This window comes from Pelodiscus sinensis, chromosome 7 (assembly GCF_049634645.1).
Source record: "Pelodiscus sinensis isolate JC-2024 chromosome 7, ASM4963464v1, whole genome shotgun sequence".
Lineage (NCBI taxonomy): Eukaryota > Metazoa > Chordata > Testudines > Trionychidae > Pelodiscus > Pelodiscus sinensis.
The window spans coordinates 23,730,520-23,738,986 of record NC_134717.1 but is presented as its reverse complement, the minus strand read 5'-3'; positions in this window follow the sequence as shown (position 1 = coordinate 23,738,986).

The window sequence follows — 8,467 nt, the reverse complement described above, 5'->3', positions numbered from 1 at the left end:
AAATCTGAACCTTCTAATCTCTTTTTAAAGTAAGTCTCAATCCGTGAATATGGCAAAAGAATTAAAACTACATTTACTAAGTGATTTCTAAAATATTTCAGCATGTGTTTTAGAAAACTGACAAGTCATTAAAACATAGTTAATAAACATTATTCACAACTCATTGCCTTAAATTAACGGTACTTTAAAATACCAGACACCCCGTGGCTCATTCAATGTACAGCTGCAATAGTAACTTTGACTGGTATGAACTCTTTAATAAAATGCATATAGACAACATAGAGTTTACACTAAGTATGCATTTTCTTCCCTGAAAAAATATTTCCAATAGTACCTCAAAATGTATTCGAACTCACCAACCTCATAGGTAAAGTGGCATACAAACTGTTTAGAAGTATTTTATAGTGTGAGGAGGAAATGTGGTTGTGTTAAAAGGAAATTGCCAAGAAAAAAAATCTCCTTTTTAAAAGTATTCCTTACCTGTACATGGTAGCTTATTAAAACCAGAAATGGTCACAGTCTACAATGTTTGAATCCATGTTCAATCCTCTCCAAAGCTCAGGGGACTTTACAACTAGTGGTTTGTTTTAGAGTAGAAAACAATTGAAAGAGTATTAAGGGAATACTTTATTTAGACTGATGAAAATACTCTGATCCTACAGTTATCCCTGATATGCTAACTCCCAGACTAATTAAACACATCTTGTGCTATATAAGGTCACGCTAAAACCTGAATTGGAGTAAGCACCAAGGAAAGAACTGCTGACTACACTACAGCTGGGCCCATCCCTAATTCCAACGTAAGATATTCTAAAGAACAAATTAGCGTCTACCACATAGGCTCATATTTAAGTTTTACTTTTCACTGTTTTTGACAAGGAGGTGCTCAGTTTCACTTTGCATTACTTTTTTTCCTTTCCCCTTTCTAATTCTCATGTACAGTCACAGTTGTGTTTTGGTTCAGAACAAGAAAGTTGACATTGAGAAAAATATTGTTTTCCTTTATTAATGTAGTTTTAATAATGAAAACATTTATATCCCTATTCAGCTTTGTAATACAGATTTCAATTTTTTTTAACCACATCACATTTGGGCCTAATCTAAGCTGTGTCTTTTTCACTGTGCCTCACCTAAACTGCTAAACATATGTATAAACTGCATTAATCACTCTAACCCCTTTGCAGATTTTAACAGGCAATTTTTTCCTGTGTAAATTTGTTACATATTCCAATATATTTGTAAACTTATGGATGGGATTGATATATGACATCATATGAGACTCAATTTAGCCATAATTCTGGGTCTAAAAATGATCCCTGAGGAATAGTTAGACAGAATAGCTTTTCTTTTTGCCCATTTCAAAGTGATTGGGATGTTGTGACGGGGCAGACGGCCCGGCTGTGCTGCCCCGCACTAAGGGAGAGGCCGGGCGGAGGGCAGAACGGCCGGAAGGGGGTTGTTGCGGCAGCGAATCGACAGCGGAGAGCCTCAGGGCCATGCCGGCTACCTCCACGAATATCGAGGCTGCGGGCCGGCGGGCTGGACAGGCGCGGCCTGATGACGTCATAAAGGACATCATCGGGGAATCCAGGAGGTGCGGGGCCAATTACGCAGAGGTGGAGGCAGCTGGGAACGCCGAGACACAGCCCTTTCAAAAGGGCCAGGATCAAGAGAGGATGGGGAGGAAGCAAAGGAGAGCGACGGAATGCTTCCACCCACCCCCCGGGGAAGAGGCGAGTGTGGGTAAGCTTGTCCCTTTGCTGGGGAACCTGAGCAACTGGTCAGGAAGAAGTGGCCCAGGGCAGGGCTGTGTATCCCGTGAGTGGACGGTTTAGGGGTTCCAGCCTCCTCCACTGGTTAGGGACAAGTGTCCCTGACTTAGGGCCCTGGGCTGGGGCTCGGAGAGAGGGAGGCCCAAGCCCCCTTCCCGGACCATTGGAAGTAAGCGAGTCCGAATCCCAGAATACATATATATAGTTAGAAATTGGAAAGACCCTGTGGGGAAAACTGTGGACATGGGACAGCTCCTCACCTGAACTTGGGGTGGGATTGGGGTGAATGGGTAACAGATGTACAAGCCTTTTTTGTTTGTTTGTTTGTTTGTTTGTTTGCATTAGAATCATAAAATCATAGGATTGGAAGAGATCTCAAGAGGTCATCAAGTCCAAACCCCTGCCCAAAGCAGGACCGACCCCAATTAAATCATCCCAGCCAGGGCTTTGTCAAGCTGGGTCTTAAAAACTTCTAGGGATGGAGATTCCTCCACCTCTCTAGGTAATGCATTCCAATGCTTCACCAGACTCCTACTAAAATAGTTTTTCCTAATATTCGACCTAGACATCCCCCACTGTAACTTGAGACTATTGTGCCTTGTTCTGTCATCTGTCACTACTGAGAAAAGCCTCTTTCCATCCTCTTTGGAATCCCCTTTTAGCTAGTTAAAGGCTGCTATCAAATCCCCCCTCACTCTTCTCTTCTGTAGACTAAATAAGTCCAAATCCCTCAGCCTCTCCTCATAGGTCATGTGCTCCAGCCCCTAATCATTTTGATTGTCCTCCTCTGCACCCTCTCCAATGCGTCCATATCCTTTCTATACTGGGGGACCCAGAACTGGACACAATACTCCAGATATGGCCTCCTCGGTGCTGATTAAAGGGGAATAATCACTTCTCTAGCTCTGCTGGAATTGCTCCTCCTAATGCATTCTAATATGCCATTCACCTCCTTGGCTACAAGGGCACACTGTTGACTCATATCCAGCTTCTCATCTATTTTAATCCCCAGGTCCTTTTCTGCTGAACTGCTACCTAGCCAGTCTGTTCACAGTCTGTAACAATGCTTGGCATTCTTCCGACTCAAGTGCAGGACTCTACACTTCTCCTTGTCATCAGATTTCTTTTGGCCCAATCCTCCAATTTGTAGGGTCACTCTGGACCCTATCCCTACCCTCCTCCCTATGGGTATGTCTACACTTGCAGCCTATTTCGGAATAGGGCTGCAAATGTAGGCATTTGGAATTGCAAATCAAGCCTGGGATTTAAATATCCCACGCTTGATTTGCATCTTCCTGGCCTGGTGCTACTTTTTGAAATTTACAAGCCCAGAATAACTGCCTGCGTCTACACGCAGCAGTGAAACTGGTGTTCAAAATAAAGCCCTATTTCAAACTACCTGTTAAACCTCATTGCAGGAAAAATAACAGGTAGTTTGAAATAGGGCTTTATTTTGAACACCCGTTTCACTGCCGCTTGTAGACACGGGCAGTTATTCTGGGCTAGTAAATATAAAAAATGGCGCCCAGCTGGGAAGATGCAAATCAAGCGTGGGATACTTAAATCCTAGGCTTGATTTGCAATTCCAAATGCTTACATTTGCATCCCTATTCTGAAATAGGCTGCAAGTGTAGACATACCCTAGATTAGTGAACTTGCTGAGGGTGCAATCCATCCCTTCATCCAGGTCATTCTTCCAGTAGGCAACAACTAGGAAGATATTATTACCTACATTTTGTGAAAGTGCAAACTAAGACATATAGAAGTTAAGTAGCTTGTCTAAGATTATACAGTGAGTCAGTAGAATAATTTCAACTATACGGAGTATATATCAACTCCCAGGCCTTTGCTCTAACTGTTGGGAATGGTCGCCATTGAAATTCACAGATCTGTAGCCTTAAACTTAGATAAAGAAACTATTATCAGTAAAAAGAAAGAGATCTAGTTTAACTAATTATTTTATATCTTGGACAGCCCCAGTTCAAACCTACCAAGGTTCAAACTACCAAGGGTACGTCTACACTACAGCGCTAATTCGAATTAACTTAGTTCGAATTAGTTAATTCGAACTAAGCTAATTCGAACTAATGCATCTAGAACTAAAAACTAGTTCGAATTAGCGTTTTGCTAATTCGAACTAGCGCATCCACATTCAGTGGACACTGAACCAGGCTTAAGGATGGCCGGAAGCAGTGCCGGCAGGGAATCAGAGGAGGACTTAGAGCGTGGAGATGCTGTCTCAGGCTAGCCGAGGGCTGTGCTTAAAGGGTCCCGACCCCCACCCCGGTCAGACAGTTCTCAGGGTGCCCTGCTTGCAAAGCAGTCCTGGCTTGCATTGCCCGGACTACCCACACTGGGCACATCACAGCACTCGGCCATCAGACCGGCTGCACTTGCCGCAGGCTGCCATCTGGGGAGGGGGGGCAATTGGGGGGCTGCAGGAGAGCTTCCACCCCCAGAAACCCACAGAGCCAGCCCAGTTCTCCCCATCGGGGGCGCGTACCCCATTCCTCCCTCACCTCCTTCCACTTACCCTTCCCTAGCCCCTCTTCTTGATGTACAAAATAAAGGACAATTGTGTTCAAAAATGGAATCTGTCTTTATTGAACAAAACTGGGGGAGACTGGGAAAAGGAGGTGGGAGAGGGGAAGAGAGAGGCTGGGAGAGGGGAGGGCAACTAAAATGATCAGGGGTTGGGAACAAGTCCCATATGAAGAGAGGCTAAAGAGACTGGGACTTTTCAGCTTAGAAAAGAGGAGACGGAGGGGGGACAGGATAGAGGTCTCTAAAAGCAGGAGTTGGGTGGAGAGGGTGCATACAGAAAAGTTCTTCATTAGTTCCCATAAAGAAGGACTAGAGGACACCAAAGGAAAGGAATGGGTAGCAGGCTTCAAACTAGTAACAGAAAGTTGTTCTTCACAAAGCAAAGAGTCAACCTGTGGAACTCCTTGCTGCAGGAGGCTGTGAAGGCTAGAACTAGAACAGAGTTTAAAGGGACGTGAGATCAAGTCATGGAGGTTGGGTCCATGGAGTGGTATTAGCCAGGGGGTAGGAGTGGTGTCCCTGCCCAAGGTTTGTGGAAGGCTGGAGAGGGATGGCAAATGGCTTGGTCACTGTCTTCGGTCCATCCCTTCCAGGGTCCCTAGGGTTGGCTGCTGTCGGCAGACAGGCTACTGGGCTAGATGGACCTTTGGTCTGACCCAGTACGGCCATTGTAAGCTCAGGGCTCAGGGTCTGGGGTCTCAGTGGACCACCTTGATTTTCATGCACACCTGCTCCTGGGTGGCCAGGCTGGCAGCTCTCCTGCCTTAGATGGCCACTTTCCTGTGCCTAGTGCAGAGGTCGTGGACGAGGTCCACGATGTCCGAACTAGCCCAGGCGGGTGCCCGCCTCTTGCGGTCCCGGGCAAGCTCCCGGGAGCCGCCAGCCTGGTCCCGGGAAGAAGGGGAGGGCTGGGGGGCATCGGGTGGGTGGCTCGAGCCTTGCCAGGTGCAGGGTCTGCTGGCTGGGTGCTGGCAGGCTTGCACCTAGCACGGGCACCGTAGCCAGCCCGTGCCCCTTTAAGGGCTCCGGGGCCGGGAGGGGGGCAGACGAGTTTCCCTGGTGTTGGCCAGAGTGGCCACCAGGGAAACCTGGGGAGGGCTAGCCTCCCACTAGTTCGAATTAAGGGGCTACACAGCCCTTAATTCGAACTAGTAAGTTCGAACTAGGCTTAATCCTTGTGGAATGAGGATTACCTAGTTCAAACTAAGCGCTCCGTTAGTTCGAATTAAATTCGAACTAACGGAGCGCTAGTGTAGCGCCTATGAACGTTAGTTCAAACTAACGTCTGTTAGTTCGAACTAACTTTGTAATGTAGACATACCCCCAGGTATTAGGTATGCAGACACAGATATGGGAATTGGGGAAATGGAGGTGAAAAACTACTTTTGTAGTTAGCTGTCTATCGATCCCTGTTGAGTTTCTATGTGATCAGAAGAAAGTTCAAAGGAGAAGAAGGTGGGTCTTAAATACACAATACTCACACAAGAATTCAGTTTCCTTACATATTTTCATGGATGAGTCATTCTGATGAGGTACCTCTGATGATGCTTAGCTCCACAGAGAGCCTCACGTGAGGCAGGAAGACTATTCTCAGGCTGCGAGCCAGGTATTGGCTAGTTGCAAGGAGTCTGAAAAAGATACTGACCTTTAAAAAAAAAACTAGAAGTGAACATCAAAGCCTTATTTTCCTAAGTCTAGCTGAGAAGGAAAATAGTAGCTAAAAATATGAGTAATAAAAAAAAATCACAGCAAGAAAGAAAAATACTAATTTTGCCAGCGAGTGAAGAGAATTCAAAAGAAATCTGCATTCATATCAGAGCAGAAAACCCTTGAAGAATTCCTCTGTCCAGCCTCCCCAATGCCTGTCACAGTAGACATGAAACAAACTGTGTCAGAAATGCTCAGTTATTTGAAATATTGGCTTCTATTTGGATCTCTATCACCCAGTCCCATGCAATTCAGAACCTACATGCTTCTATGGCCTGGAACATTTGTGAATGACTTGCTCAGCTTCCAGCAAAATCCAGACACAGACCCTCTGATGAGGCTGTGGGGTGCCAAAGGAAGCATTTGACCTAGGAGACAGAGATTCAAAAGGGCCCGGAATGGTGGTGGCAGCTGGAGCCCTGGGCTACTGACTGCCCTCAGCCACGCCCCTTCTGGGGGTGCGGAGCCAGGGCCTCACACAGACCTTGTCCCAGGGCCCACACTGGACATATTTATAGTACTTTGCCTTCTTCTGTGGGCTTTTGTGAGATGGAAAGCTACTGACTTTAACAGATGAAAATGACCCACAAGACATAAAATATGAAAATATTTAATCGCCTACTCCTAGCCATGTAAAGAAACCTGTTGTGGTTAAAAAAAATGACTCAGCCATTTCTTTAGGGATTTTCCAAAGTTTCCTATAAAAAGAAAGCTGTGGGAAACGAATGATTGCATAATCACTAACACATGCCAATTCATATAAGCCTATTATCTTTTATGGCATTTTGTACTCTATTGTCCTTACTCTGGTGAATAGCTATCTTACAACCCTTTTTCCTATTAAATTATTTACACACTTTGCTCTTTCCAGCCTTTTCATGTCAGTAAGATATTTAACATCCGCATTAGCAAAAGAAAACAAAGAGAAAGGGTGCCTTCTATTTTTTTCACGTCATGATTTCCTTGTGTACCCTGGAAATTGAAACAGAAAACTCCTTGAAAATAGGGTGGACCCTTTTAAAATGAGAAAATGAAATAATATTAGCTCAAAACTAAGGATAAAATATAAGTATTTATATCAAATATAAGTATTTAGATAAAAAAAAAAGAAATGTTACTGCTTCACTCATGCTTGATTCTATATAGTATCATGGATACAATTTTCAATTTTCACAGCTAAGTACCTAGATACCTTAGAAACCTTCCCTATGTAACTTACAATCCTATGTCACATTTATTTGCAATGAGATTTAGACTCTTAAGGATGAGATTTCTAAGTAAACATAGTTAGTCACTGCTTAACTCAGCATTGCAAGGCCATGATAGTGATGCACCAACTGATTTTGGAAATTCCACTCTAAGTGATTATCTGGATAAATCCCATTTTCAAAACTGACTTTGGCACTATGGCCCAGGTTTTTATATGGCTAGAGATATGGATAGTAATATAGTGGGATTTTTGAATGTATCTAGGATTTATTGATTTACATTTATAAATATTATTGGCTAAATAGCCTACAAATCTGGGTTTAGGGATCAAAAAAATCTCTTTGCAAGTCAATTGTATTTAGGTGCCTCACTCTTGAAAATGGGATTTAGCCTTCTAAACCACTGCTAGCAATGCTAAGCAGAGGAATATAGAATGACATTAAAAATCTGTAAGAGCCTAAATCACTTCTGAAATGTGGATTAAGAATCCTAAATCATTTCAGTATTTTGAAATTGTACTCCCTGACTTCACTTTATTTTTTTAAGCATTTGAAAATACCAGAGGCCAGAGCTATTGCCAAATAAATGGAAACAATGTATAGTGACCTGTGGTTCCATTGGTGTATTACTCATTTATCAGTATGGTACCATTTGTCCCCATCCTTAGACAGGACATGACAAATGCAAAAGTCACTCGCAAAGCCTATTTAAAAGTTATCATGCTTCAGATGAAGTCATAATGGAAGTCAATGATTGCAGGCTAGATTGTCACGGGTCATTTCTTCAGTATGAAAATACAATTCTGGCCTACTCAAAACACTCAGCCCTACTTTTAGGTTAGACTGTTCCCTCCTTGTCCTTGTGTTTCATGCTTATTAATATTTTGAGTAAGAATTTAAATGCTATATTCAAGATCTCATGGAGCTTTTCATAAAAGGAATTTGAAAAATATTATCTTGTAATAATTTTTGTTGATTGAATTTGTTTCCTGATAATTATGTACTGGATGAGCTTCACTCCATGGCTACATCTACAATGCAGGCTTCTTGCGCAAGAAGCCTTTTGCGCAAGAGTTTTTGCACAAAAACTTCTTGCAAAAGAGCACGTCCACAACTCAAACTGCATTACAAAAGCGATGTGCTTTTGCGTAAGAGAGCATCCACGCTTCATGGAGGCTCTTCCGCAAGAGAGCTCTGATGGCCATTCGCAGAATGGCCATCAGAGCACCTGTTCTT